This window comes from Ambystoma mexicanum, chromosome 9 (assembly GCF_040938575.1).
Source record: "Ambystoma mexicanum isolate Mex_15411 chromosome 9, UKY_AmexF1_1, whole genome shotgun sequence".
Classification (NCBI taxonomy): domain Eukaryota; kingdom Metazoa; phylum Chordata; class Amphibia; order Caudata; family Ambystomatidae; genus Ambystoma; species Ambystoma mexicanum.
The window spans coordinates 1,091,185,804-1,091,199,121 of record NC_090931.1 but is presented as its reverse complement, the minus strand read 5'-3'; positions in this window follow the sequence as shown (position 1 = coordinate 1,091,199,121).

Here is a 13,318-nt window from a genome sequence, read left to right as displayed (position 1 = left end):
TACAGTGGCAGAGGTGCTGCATCTCATGAGACCAAACACTGTTTGTAAATTGGTGTGTGTTGGTGGGTGGCCATGCATTGTGAGGACTCCACCACACCACACCAATACATAATTGTACAGTGTATGCCAACCCTCCACAGTTTGACCCCCAACCCACATGAGTGTCACAAAAGGCATGCATAGCAAAATAAAACTAAAACACATGAACAACTGTAATTGCAATTGTTTATTTATATCGCGCTTAATACGCAGATGTTTCAAAGCGCAGACCCGGGGATCAAACCTGTGTTTCTCTCCGTCACTTTACTTACAAGACAAGCGTGTTGCCCCTGATCTATCCTCCCGAGACTGTGTGATGAACAATGATAAACTGTATTAACAATATATACAGTAGAACAAAATATCTATGTGTAAAGGGGCAAATGTCCAAGGGATAAAACAAACCAAAACAAAAAAAACACAAAATCAACTATTTATATGGGCAGTGGACTCAATACTCTGCCATTATGTCCTCCAGGACAGAATCACATTCATTGTCCTCCACTTGGAGGCGGGCCACTGCCCGTTCCTCAATGGCTTGCAGGGGGTCACTCATCATCCCCTGCATCCCTGCAAGCCTCCTCCAGAAGCTCAACCCACCTCTGTGTCCTTCTTTCCACCACCTCTGCCCTGGCCCTGGCAACCCGTGCCACTCTAGCCCGCTGCCTCTCCGCCATCAGCTGCATATGCAAATCCATACAGACGCACACCATATGCCTGAACCAGCGGCGCTCCTCCTGCCAGTTTTCCAAACATTTCTGATTGGCTTGCCTCCTCGATGTTGTTGGGCCCTGTGTTTCTTGCACCTGGACAGGTCTTTATTGCTGCTGCCTGGCCAAGCTTACCCTGCGCATGCACCCTCGCCATCTGGATGTTGCACGATAGTGGGGTACAGTATCAGCACTGATGCCTCTTCCTGTGCATGTGCCTGAGCAGGCAGAGCAACAACCTCCACTGTATTTTTTCTGACTTCCACCATATGCAGGGACGTGCTGACCACCAGACTGGGCAGTGTGGGTAGGACAGTAGGAGAGGGGGCTGTGATGGGAAGTGTCAAGGAAGGCCCCCCAGAGGATGACTGGGGCCCAGATGAGGCAATGGATGAGGTGGCAGCTGAATGTGCCAGCGCACAGAGACCACCCGAGAGCAGCGCATGTGACAGCTGGGACACTAAGACACCCAAGGTTTTTTGATGATGTGAGAGGAGGTCACGAACCTCTCTCATATCATCATGAATCCTGCACGTACGCCTCCCAATCCCAGCCAGCAGGGCATGTGAAATGTTAGGGGTGATCTCCATTGCCCCAAAGGTGGGTCCGGCCTGTATGGAGGCCTCCATGATGGTGGTCACGGCTGCAACAGATGGAGGTGGGACAGGAGGTTGGACAGCTCCCTCCACGGTGCACTGCACATCCTCCTGTTCCTGGCACAGGGGCGCAGCCTGAACAGTCTCCTAGATGTCCCCAGCCGACTCTGTGCTCTGGCATTCATCTTCCTCCTCATCCACCACCACCTCCATTTTCCTGGATGACTCCAGAGAGCCTTCCTCCCTGGATGGCCCCTTGGTTCCTGCATCCTGGCCTACAGCCACTGATGAGTCCCCCTCCACAACAACCTCCTGGGACATACCCCCGGCAACTATGCTGGATGGAACTTGTGCTCCCCCAGCCAACTCACCTTCGGAAGACGTGGACTCCAGTCAGGCTGGCCGGGGTCTGCGCTTTTGCCTAGTGGCTTTGCCCCTGCCCTTGTGCTCCACAATGATGCCTCTGCCCTCTTCCCAAGCAGCAGTAACTGTAGAAATAAAATAAAAAACATTGTCATCAGTTGACATCATCAATGGATGTCTTGCACACACACAATTAACAAGTGCAATCATGCATCATGTCACAACCATGAACTGACACACACACAATGCACACATACATATATCTTCCCTGGCAAATAGCATTGCAAATTTGGCATGATTGTAGTCTGAAGGCTCAATCACAATCATGATCCATGCACATGTGAGCAAGGCACATTGTACAGTGCCCAACAACACATCCCCTACAACAGGCAACACCTCCATACCAATCACCAACCAGCACAAGAATGACCTTCAGCCATGGTCATGGAGACAGCACTAGGTCTCCTCACCACACAAACCCAGTCACTTATTTCCACATGCCACAGCAGGACCTGTAAGCAAGCAACATGTACCGCCAGCCAGGCGGACATCAAATTGCACATGTCAGTTGGTCAACAATCGAATTATTGCATGCATGGAAACACATACACTTGTCTTACAAATCCAGTGGAATGACTTGTCACATCCCAATCCCGGAGGCATCAATGCATGAACCCCACACACGCAGGCATCAAAGCACATATGTCACTATGATCAGATGTGCCTGCATGGATACACTGTCAGTTGTGCCACACATCGACTCAGACGTCATGCATGTCACTCACATGGCCACAACATAGCATGTCCACATTGGTCATGTTTAAGTACTTGCTCCATGCACACACACTGCATGTGCACAACAACAACAAACCCTGAATGCACAATCTGGCAATCATCATGAAAATGGCTGCATACAATGTCTGGAGGGTAAAAAATAATAGGGCGGACCCTCTTTTTTTGTAAGGGGGCTTGACTCAAGAGGGTGAAAGGATTAGAGAGAGCGAGTGAGTCAAAATCTACCCTAACCAAAGGCGTGACATAGGGTCACCAGAATTTGCAGTGGAGCTAGGTAAATACTAGCTCAAAAAAGGACAAATAACAAAACCCAAGGGTACGGAGAATATCACAAAGAAGGTTTTTGTTTATTTAACATTAACAAAGAACAGAGAACATTTTAACACACTGCGCCTTGGCGCTGAAAAAGATGTATTGCTGAACACAAAATAATTCTCAATATTTGTGGGTTAGTAAACATAGTGACCAAAGGTGTCAAGTTTTTGTATTGTTTTAAATTACAATACGTTCCACATAGTTTAACATTGTTTTTCACATGTATCGTTAGGAATAGCAATACATTTATCATTGTCTAGCATCGTCGACACACAAATTTTGTGTTTCTGGTTCGGTATTTAATTCCTGGAGGCAGTGGCTGTATGAGATGGGACAGCGCTGCTGAGATGTTACCGAACGGTCATCAGGACAAGTGGTTAAAGTCGGGGCGATGTAGTGACGTGGGTGTCCACCTATGGGTGATAAGGGACTGTGTTAGTTCTAAGAATGGTGTCCAGGAATAGAATGTAAAAACTGCAAAAAGGGCGACCTACCATGAGCAAGTGATTTGGCGCCTTGGTCGTCGAAGTAGTTTGTCCAGTCACTGAATTAGCTGGAGAGGCTGTCTGTGAACATCAGAGGCCGGGGGCTGCATAAATTGAAATATTTCAGATATTAAAAACGGCGGCTAGAGGCCGTGGAGGTAAAACACGAGCATAAATATGTGCTGGTGCCAGGGTAGGGTAATGGCGGTGCCGGGTGGTATTTAAGCAAAAGGGTTTATCTACAGGTGGTCGGAAGGCAGTGGGTGGGCAAGTCCTATCGGCCAGCTGTGTCACTCAGGGATTCAAGCGCTATAAGAGGGATGCGTGTCAAAACAGGAAGCGCATGCCCATCAAGGAGAGTGGATGGTGCGCATGTGTGAGAGAGTAGTATCTCGAAGCGCGTCTCCGTCGGAAAGGGCACGTCGGGCTAAAAGAACATATAGTGTCCCGACTAGCGGAGCAGGGGGGTTGATGAACCTGTCAGAAGGCAACCATTAGTTGCAGGGACGGTGTCACGTAGGAAGAAGTCTGTGTAGAGGAACAAGCATGTCAAATGGCATAGCATGGTGAAAGCTCATTGGTACACAACTGTTAATGTACAAAAAGGCACCACATTACTTGGCGATAAATGCACACATTAAGCGATCATATAATCTTATGAAAGCGGCAAAAGCATATTAAGATAGATTTGAAAAAGGGTGTTGTGACATATATGCATAGCGTATTAGTTGTAAAGGCTGATGGATGTGTATTGGCAGGAACTACCAAAACAACAGGGAAAGGGACCGATGGGTGGCCCCGGGCATCAATAGGAGGTGGGGTACTATTGATGCTGCAGCATATTAGACAAGAGTGCCAGGACTATTATCTATTGAAAAACAAATTCCATTCAATGGAAATATTCAGACCATGGCGAACAGAATCCAAGCGATGTATCCATCTCTGTTCTAGTTTACGTAAGGCTAAGTCTCTGTCGCCTCCACGGAAAGGATTTTTCACTGTTTGTAGAATGGCCCAGAAAATGTCATTTTGGGTATGGTTTTTGGATTTGAAATGTGCGACCAGTGGTTTATCTTCAACCTGGTCCCGCACACACGAGCGATGCTCACAGATACGTTGCCGTATTTCTCTCTTGCATTTACCTACATAAATGAGGTTGCAAGGGCATTTGATGATGTAAACTGACCACTTTGTTCTACAGTTGGTGAATGAATTGAAGATCCAAGGGTTCCCTTTAAGAACAATTTCTTTTAGATTAGATGTCAAGGGGCAAACAGAGCAAGAGCCACATTTGAAATGTCCTTTGACCGTTGGTAGATGCCACAGAGTAGTTTGTTGGTTAGATGTTTCAATTTCTGTGTACGTATGTACAAGGTGTTCTTTAAGGTTCTGGCTCCTTTTGAAAGCGAAACAAGGTTTTTCTGGGCGAAGGACTCAGTCTGTAGTTTATCCCAATGTTTTAGGATTACTTTCCCGATGTTGTTGCTCAATGGAGTGAACGTGGTAACACACCTCATCTTGGTTGTGGACTGGTCTCTTCGCTTTGGTGTTAGACACGATTCACGGTTAGTGTTTTTCATGCGTTTGCGGGCCTGTCGAATCAGATGTTTAGGGTATTCTCTTTCTTTAAGGCGAATAGCTAGTTCTCTGCTTTTGGATTCATATTCACATTGAGTGGTACAGTTTCTCCTTATCCATAAAAATTGACCATATGGAAGATTCATCTTACGTCCGGATGGGTGGAAACTTGAATATTCCAGAAGGGTATTTTTGGATGTAGGTTTACGGTAGAGTGTTGTGGCTAGAGAGTTTACTTCAGTTTTGTAGATCTCCAAATCGAGAAAGGGTATGGTAGTTTCGCTGTGGTTAATAGTAAATGTTATACAATTCTTCTGTGTATTGAGCCATTGTAAGAAGGAGAGAAGTTGTCTTCAGTCCCTTTCCATACCATAAAAACATCATCAATATATCTGAACCAACTACTGATGGATGGTCTAAAAGGGTTGGCATTGTTGTAAATGAAGTCATTTTCAAAAACGTCCATGGACAGATTAGCTACATCAGGGGCAAAAGTGGCCCCCATGCTTGTTCCGTGACACTGTTGGTAAAAGGTCTGTCTGTAGATGAAGTAGTTTTCCATAAGTGCTAATCTGGTGCATTCCAAGAGAAATGATGTTGGTGGTTCTAAAGTTGTCCTTCCATCCAAATAGGTTCTTAGTACTTCTAGGCATTCTAGCTGTGGAATACTTGTGTAGAGGGATTCTACATCAAGTGTAACTAATAGATTGCTTTGTTCTGTTTTTATGGTGTCCAGTATTTGGATCATTGCTGTGGTGTCTTGAATGTAAGATGGCATCTTGCTGATGAAGGGTCTCAAGAAGTGGTCTACATAGATGGATAAGGGTTCCAAAACTGAACCGATACCGGCCACGATGGGTCTTCCTGGAGGATTGGTTTGATTTTTATGGATTTTGGGGAGTAAATAGAATACAGGAATGGTGGGGTGCTGGTTGACTAAGAAAGCCTTCTCGTCTGCATCTATCCAGCCCTCATCGTGTGCATGATTCATGAGACTCGTGATTTCTGATAGAATCCTGGAAGTGGGATTAGTGGGTAACTGTTTATAGAATCTTGTATTGGAGATTTGACTGGTAACTTCTTCGTCATATAAACTCTGGCTCCAGAGGACTATTCCGCCACCTTTGTCTGCAGGCTTGATAAGGTAGGTCTTGTTGTTTTCTAGTGTTTGTAATGCAAGACGTTGTGCAGCTGAAAGGTTATTTTTGAAATGTATACTTTTGTTGAAAGTCTTGTGGAGTTCCATAATGATACGATTCTCAAAAGCTAACATTTCTGGGCAAACCATGGAAGCAAGGGGAGTGAAGGTAGAAGGTGGTTTTAGGCCTGTGGTTTTAGAGGGTTCCTTTTCTGGGCTGTCTCTGAAAAAATATTGAAGACGAATTGTGCAAAAGAACTTCCGTAATTCCACTTCTGTAGTAAAAAGGTTAGCTTTGGCGGTTGGTATGAAGCTAAGACCTTTTGTTAGGACTTCTATTTCGTTGGTATTTCGTTGGTAGACAAAATGTGATCACTAAGATTACAAATTGGGATCACCATGTTTGTTGTGGGGGGACCCATTATCAAGACAACAAAGAAAGAAATTTGTGACCTTTTCTAACAGCTCAAACAGCAGCGACTCGTACTCAACAACTGGTGGACAAGCAAACCCTCAACAGGCATCAAGTTTTCAAGGGAGAGGACAACGAGGCAGACCTCGCTACCAAGGCCGGCACTCGATGCGAACACGACAATGGGTCCCCCCACAACAAACATGGTGATCCCAATTTTTAATCTTAGTGATCACATTTTGTCTGCCAACGAAATAGAAGTCCTAACAAAAGGTCTTAGCTTCATACCAACCGCTAAAGCTAACCTTTTTACTACAGAAGTGGAATTACGGAAGTTCATTCACACAATTCGTCTTCAATATTTTTTCAGAGTCAGGCCAGAAAAGGAACCCTCTAAAACCACAGGCCTAAAACCGCCTTCTACCTTTACTCCCCTTGCTTCCATGGTTTGCCCAGAAATTTTAGCTTTTGAGAATCGTATCATTATGGAACTCCACAAGACTTTCAACAAAAGAATACATTTCAAAAATAACCTTTCAGCGGCACAACATCTTGCATTACAAACACTAGAAAACAACAAGACCTTCCTTATCAAGCCTGCAGACAAAGGTGGCGGAATAGTCCTCTGGAGCCAGACTTTATATGATGAAGAAGTTACCCGTCAAGTCTCCAATACAAGATTCTATAAACAGTTACCCACTAATCCCACTTCCAGGATTCTATCAGAAATCACGAGTCTCATGAATCATGCACACGATGAGGGCTGGATAGATGCAGACGAGAAGGCTTTCTTAGTCAACCAACACCCCACCATTCCTGCATTCTATTTACTCCCCAAAATCCATAAAAATCAAACCAATCCTCCAGGAAGAACCATCGTGGCCGGTATCGGTTCAGTTTTGGAACCCTTATCCATCTATGTAGAGCACTTCTTGAGACCCTTCATCAGCAAGATGCCATTTTACATTCAAGACACCACAGCAATGATCAAAATACTGGACACCATAAAAACAGAACAAAGCAATCTATTAGTTACACTTGATGTAGAATCCCTCTACACAAGTATTCCACAGTTAGAATGCCTAGAAGTACTAAGAACCTATTTGGATGGAAGGAAAACTTTAGAACCACCAACATCGTTTCTCTTGGAATGCACCAGATTAGCACTTATGGAAAACTACTTCATCTACAGACAGACCTTTTACCAACAGTATCACGGAACAAGCATAGGGGCCACTTTTGCCCCTGATGTAGCTAATCTGTTCATGGACGCTTTTGAAAATGACTTCATTTACAACAATGCCAACCCTTTTAGACCATCCATCAGTAGTTGGTTCAGATATATTGACGATGTTTTTATGGTATGGAAAGGGGCTGAAGACAACCTTCTCTCCTTCTTACAATGGCTCAATACACAGAACAATTGTATAAAATGTACTATTAACCACAGCGAAACCACCATACCTTTTCTCGATTTGGAGATCTACAAAACCGAAGAAAACTCTCTAGCCACAACACTCTACCGTAAACCTACATCCAAAAATACCCTTCTGGAATATTCAAGTTTCCACCCATCCGGATTTAAGATGAATCTTCCATATGGTCAATTTTTACAGATAAGGAGAAACTGTACCACTCAATGTGAATATGAATCCAAAAGCAGAGAACTAGCTATTCACCTTAAAGAAAGAGGTGAATAGCTAGTTCTAGCTTCCTCTAAACATCTGATTCGACAGGCCCGCAAACGCGTGAAAAACACTAACCATGAATCGTGTCTAACACCAAAGCGAAGAGACCAGTCCACAACCAAGATGATGTGTGTTACCACGTTCACTCCATTGAGCAACAACATCAGGAAAATAATCCTAAAACATTGGGATAAACTACAGACTGAGTCCTTTCGCCCAGAAAAACCTTGTTTCGCTTTCAAAAAGAGCCGGAACCTTAAAGACCATCTTGTACATACGTACACAGAAATTGAAACATCTAACCAACAAACTACTTTGTGGCATCTACCAACGGTCAAAGGACAATTCAAATGTGACTCTTGCTCTGTTTGCCCCTTGACATCTAATCTAAAAGAAATTGTTCTTAAAGGGAACCCTTGGATCTTCATTTCATTCACCAACTGTAGAACAAAGTGGTCAGTTTACATCATCAAATGCCCTTGCGACCTCATTTATGTAGGTAAATGCAAGAGAGAAATACGGCAACGTATCTGTGAGCATCGCTCGTGTGTGTGGAACCAGGTTGAAGATAAACCAGTGGTCGCACATTTCAAATCCAAAAACCATACCCAAAATGACATTTTCTGGGCCATCCTACAAACAGTGAAAAATCCTTTCCGTGGAGGCTACAGAGATTTAGCCTTACGTAAACTAGAACAGAGATGGATACATCGCTTGGATTCTGTTCGCCATGGTCTGAATATTTCCATTGAATGGAATTTGTTTTTCAATAGATAATAGTCCTGGCACTCTTGTCTAATATGCTGCAGCATCAATAGCACCCCACCTCCTAATGATGCCCGGGGCCACTCCATCGGTCCCTTTCCCTGTTGTTTTGGTAGTTCCTGCCAATACACATCCATCAGCCTTTACACCTAATACGCTATGCATGGATGTCACAACACCCTTTTTCAAATCTATCTTAATATGCTTTTGCCGCTTTCATAAGATTATATGATCGCTTAATGTGTGCATTTATCGCCAAGTAATGTGATGCCTTTTTGTACATTAACAGTTGTGTACCAATGAGCTTTCACCATGCTATGTCATTTGACATGCTTGTTCCTCTATACGGACTTCTTCCTACGTGACACCGTCCCTGCAACTAATGGTTGCCTTCTGACAGGTTCATCAACCCCCCTGCTCCGCTAATCGGGACACTATACTTTCTTTTAGCCCGACGTGCCCTTTCCGACGGAGACGCGCTTCGAGATACTACTCTCTCACACATGCGCTCCATCATCTCTCCTTGACGGGCATGCGCTTCCTGTTTTGACACGCATCCCTCTTATAGCGCTTGAATCCCTGAGTGACACAGCTGGCCGATAGGACTTGCCCACCCACTGCCTTCCGACCACCTGTAGATAAACCCTTTTGCTTAAATACCACCCGGCACCGCCATTACCCTACCCTGGCACCAGCACATATTTATACTCGTGTCTTACCTCCACGGCCTCTAGCCACTGTTTTTAATATCTGAAATATTTCAATTTATGCAGCCCCCGGCCTCTGATGTTCACAGACAGCCTCTCCAGCTAATTCAGTGACTGGACAAACTACTTCGACGACCAAGGCGCCAAATCACTTGCTCATGGTAGGTCGCCCTTTTTGCAGTTTTTACATTCTATTCCTGGACACCATTCTTAGAACTAACACAGTTCCTTACCACCCATAGGTGGACACCCACGTATCTACATCGCCCCGACTTTAACCACTTGTCCTGATGACCGTTCGGTAACATCTCAGCAGCGCTGTCCCATCTCATACAGCCACTGCCTCCAGGAATTAAATACCGAACCAGAAACTCAAAATTCGTGTTTCGACGATGCTAGACAATGATAAATGTATTGCCATTCCTAACAATACATGTGAAAAACAATGTTAAACTATGTGGAACGTATTGTAATTTAAAACAATACAAAAACTTGACACCTTTGGTCACTATGTTTACTACCCCACAAATATTGAGAATTATTTTGTGTTCAGCAATACATCTTTTTCAGCGCCAAGGCGCAGTGTGTTAAAATGTTCTCTGTTCTTTGTTAATGTTAAATAAACAAAACCCTTCTCTGTGATATTCTCCATACCCTTGGGTTTTGTTATTTGTCCTTTTTTGAGCTAGTATTTACCCAGCTCCACTGCAAATTCTGGTGACCCTATGTCACGCCTTTGGTTAGGGTAGCTTTTGACTCACTCGCTCTCTGCATACAATGTCTGACATCTCAAATTGCCTGCAATGGTATTAATCACCAATCAGCTGCATCTCACAACACACACACGCCACAAACAGGATGTGGTATCTGCAAACATGTATGCCACACATAGGCTCTAGAGCATTGTCCCACATAGGTACACACCAGCGGCATCCAGGGGACTTTCCCAGACAAAGAGATAGGAGTCGAGGTATCTGCAGCTGTATCTGGCTGAACCGGTGGCAGCCAGCACGGTACACCTTGACAATGGGTTCTGTGGAGAGGGCTTCCAGCACATTGGTATGGCTGCAGGCCTTGAGGTTGCCCCAGCATTTCTGAACCATCTCCCTTGGCCGGACTGCCACCCCCTCTGCGTTGATGGCAGCTGTGATGTCATCCCAAATCCTTTGCCTTGCGTTGGTGCTCAGCTGTGTAGCTGGGTTGTAGAGGGCATCATAGGCGCCCCAGACCCAATCTGACAGGATATCAAGCTAGGTGTTGCTGAAGTTGGCAGCCCTATGCCTCAACGTGGGGATGCTGCTCTCCCCAGATGATGTGGATGGGGAACACACTGCACACCCGAGGCATGTATGAGTTTCCTGGTTCATGGGTAGCTGTAATGGAGCAACTGTGGTGTTGGTAAAGGTGGAAGCCTTGGAAAGTACAGAGGAGGTGGTTGCAGGACCAAAACAGGAGTCCGAACAAAATTGGGGCAGCTGGTGCACCAAGACAGTGAAAGTTGCTGGCAGGCACTCACTCTGGAGAAGGCAGCAGCACTATAGGACTGAATGAGGCCAAGCAGTGGCAGAGGAGGCAAAATCAGCAGCAGTTTAGGCAGGAGGAACAGTGGTGGGCATCTTGCATCCGCAACAGCCGATAGCAGAGTAACGGTCCAAAACGCATAAGTTACGTCCTGCTTTGCGACACACCTTTGCGGCTCACGGCAATGAAACCATTTGATAACTCAAGAGAAGTGCACCACCTGTTGGGCGTGAAGGTTACGATCCAGAGTCATATATTTTTTTTTCCTATGGGAACCTCACCTTCAGGTATCGCATACCCAATTGTGTATTTTTTGTGTACTTTCGGAGGCATACAGTGTGTCGCATATGCAAATATTTGAGCTATGGGTGCCACTGCATATCGCTTACCACTTTTTCACTTAGCGGAAGATTTCCAGGTACTGCATACACTATTTTTGTGTTTAGGAGTGCCACTGCATATCGCATACTGCTTTTTCAGTCATCAAAAGCTTTCCAGGTACTGCGTACACACTTTCTGTGTTTTTGGGTGCCACTGTGTATGGCGTACCATTTTGTTTCTCCCTTTTGGGGTTCATTTGAGCTTTGCTGGACCACACATCTACATTGTACATTACATAGCCTGTTCCCTGACTCACATTACCCAGAATAATAACTTGGTTTGTCTCCCATTCATCCGTTACACCTGTGAAATTAGTGGAAAGGCCCCAAGAAGGAAAGGGGGCAGATGGAGTCAGAGTGGGGGAGATGGTTGTGAAACACTGGCCCCAGTGGGTTAGGACATGGTGGTGAAACACCTACCCCAGTCCCAGGGGGTCAGGGACATGGTGTGGAGACATCTGCCCCAGCCCCAGGAGAACATGGTAGGCCCCAGTTCAAAGGTGGCCTGGCACCTGGATGCCAATGTGGTTACAGCCAGAAAGGGGCATCTCCAACCCCCCGTGCCACTCGTGGCAGGAAGGGACGCCCTGCACAGCAGGAAGAGGATCAACACCAAGACACGGCACAGGACACTGGCTCGCAGAGGAAGAAGAACTTCTCTGATGAGGAGCTTGAGATCCTCATTGACTATGTGATCGTTCACCATTGTGACATGTGCCTGTATGCAGGGTGCACATTTACAGCCGCACAACATATGGTGCATTGGCAGCATGTCATGGACCAGATAAACGCCTTAGGGGTGGACATGCACACAGCGGAACATGTTATGAAGTGCTGGAATTATCTCACCCATTGCACCAAGCACAAGCTGAGTGTCAACCTGGCCTCTGCAATGGCAACTGGAGGGGGTCAAGCAGAGGAGCAGCAGCTGACAAGGCATGAAGAGGCCACAAGCCAATTCATCCTCATTAGTCAGAAGCAAGGCATGGGAGGGCTGGAGAATTATGAAGACACATCATGTGAATGCCCGTCACTGCAACTCCTGTGTTTTGCCAGTCATGCATCATCCACATCAATTGTGATTTGGCACATCTGGCTGCATTCAAATGACAGCCCTCAGTAAAGCATCTCCTGTGACATACAGACTCATGTCAATTGGGAGGATGGCTCAGCGGCACCGTGTTCGCCTTGGAAGCAAGACAACAGGAAGCAACACAGGTGCGATCCTTAGGTCCATGCTTAGAAACCTCTGGGTATTTAAGCGCGATATAAATAAGCAACTAAGACAAAAAAAAACAATTACGCAACTAAAAAACAAACAATTCCTGTAACAGCACCTCAATGCCCGTGGACTGTGTTAGCGCTTTAAAAATGCAAATAAAGCAATTGGCCATCATATTGGGTGTTGCCCGTGTGGCAGCCATTGGTGGCTCATGACTGTGTGACAGGACACATCCCCCAGAGGATACTCCCCCGGCACGTGAGAACCATGTGACACCTACAAGTACTGTTCATTGCCACATTCCTGTTGCATTTCACTGTGCACTGCTAGCCCAGTGTGTGCAGACAAAGTTGAACTTACATGCCATATCATGCAGAGTTGCATGTTTCATTTGTCACCTCCTCCTATGGGTTTCCTTGTCACAATGCATATCTCAGCTATCTGTCAACAGACATGGTTGTGTTCCCAGAGTGTAGTTGCATGAGTGTCCACAGACCACGTACACATTGGCTCAAACCAAGTGTCACAGAGCCTACTCATTGTGATGCATGCTCCGGCTTACCTTCCCACACTCTGCCCACTCCACGTGGCCACTTCCCTCACC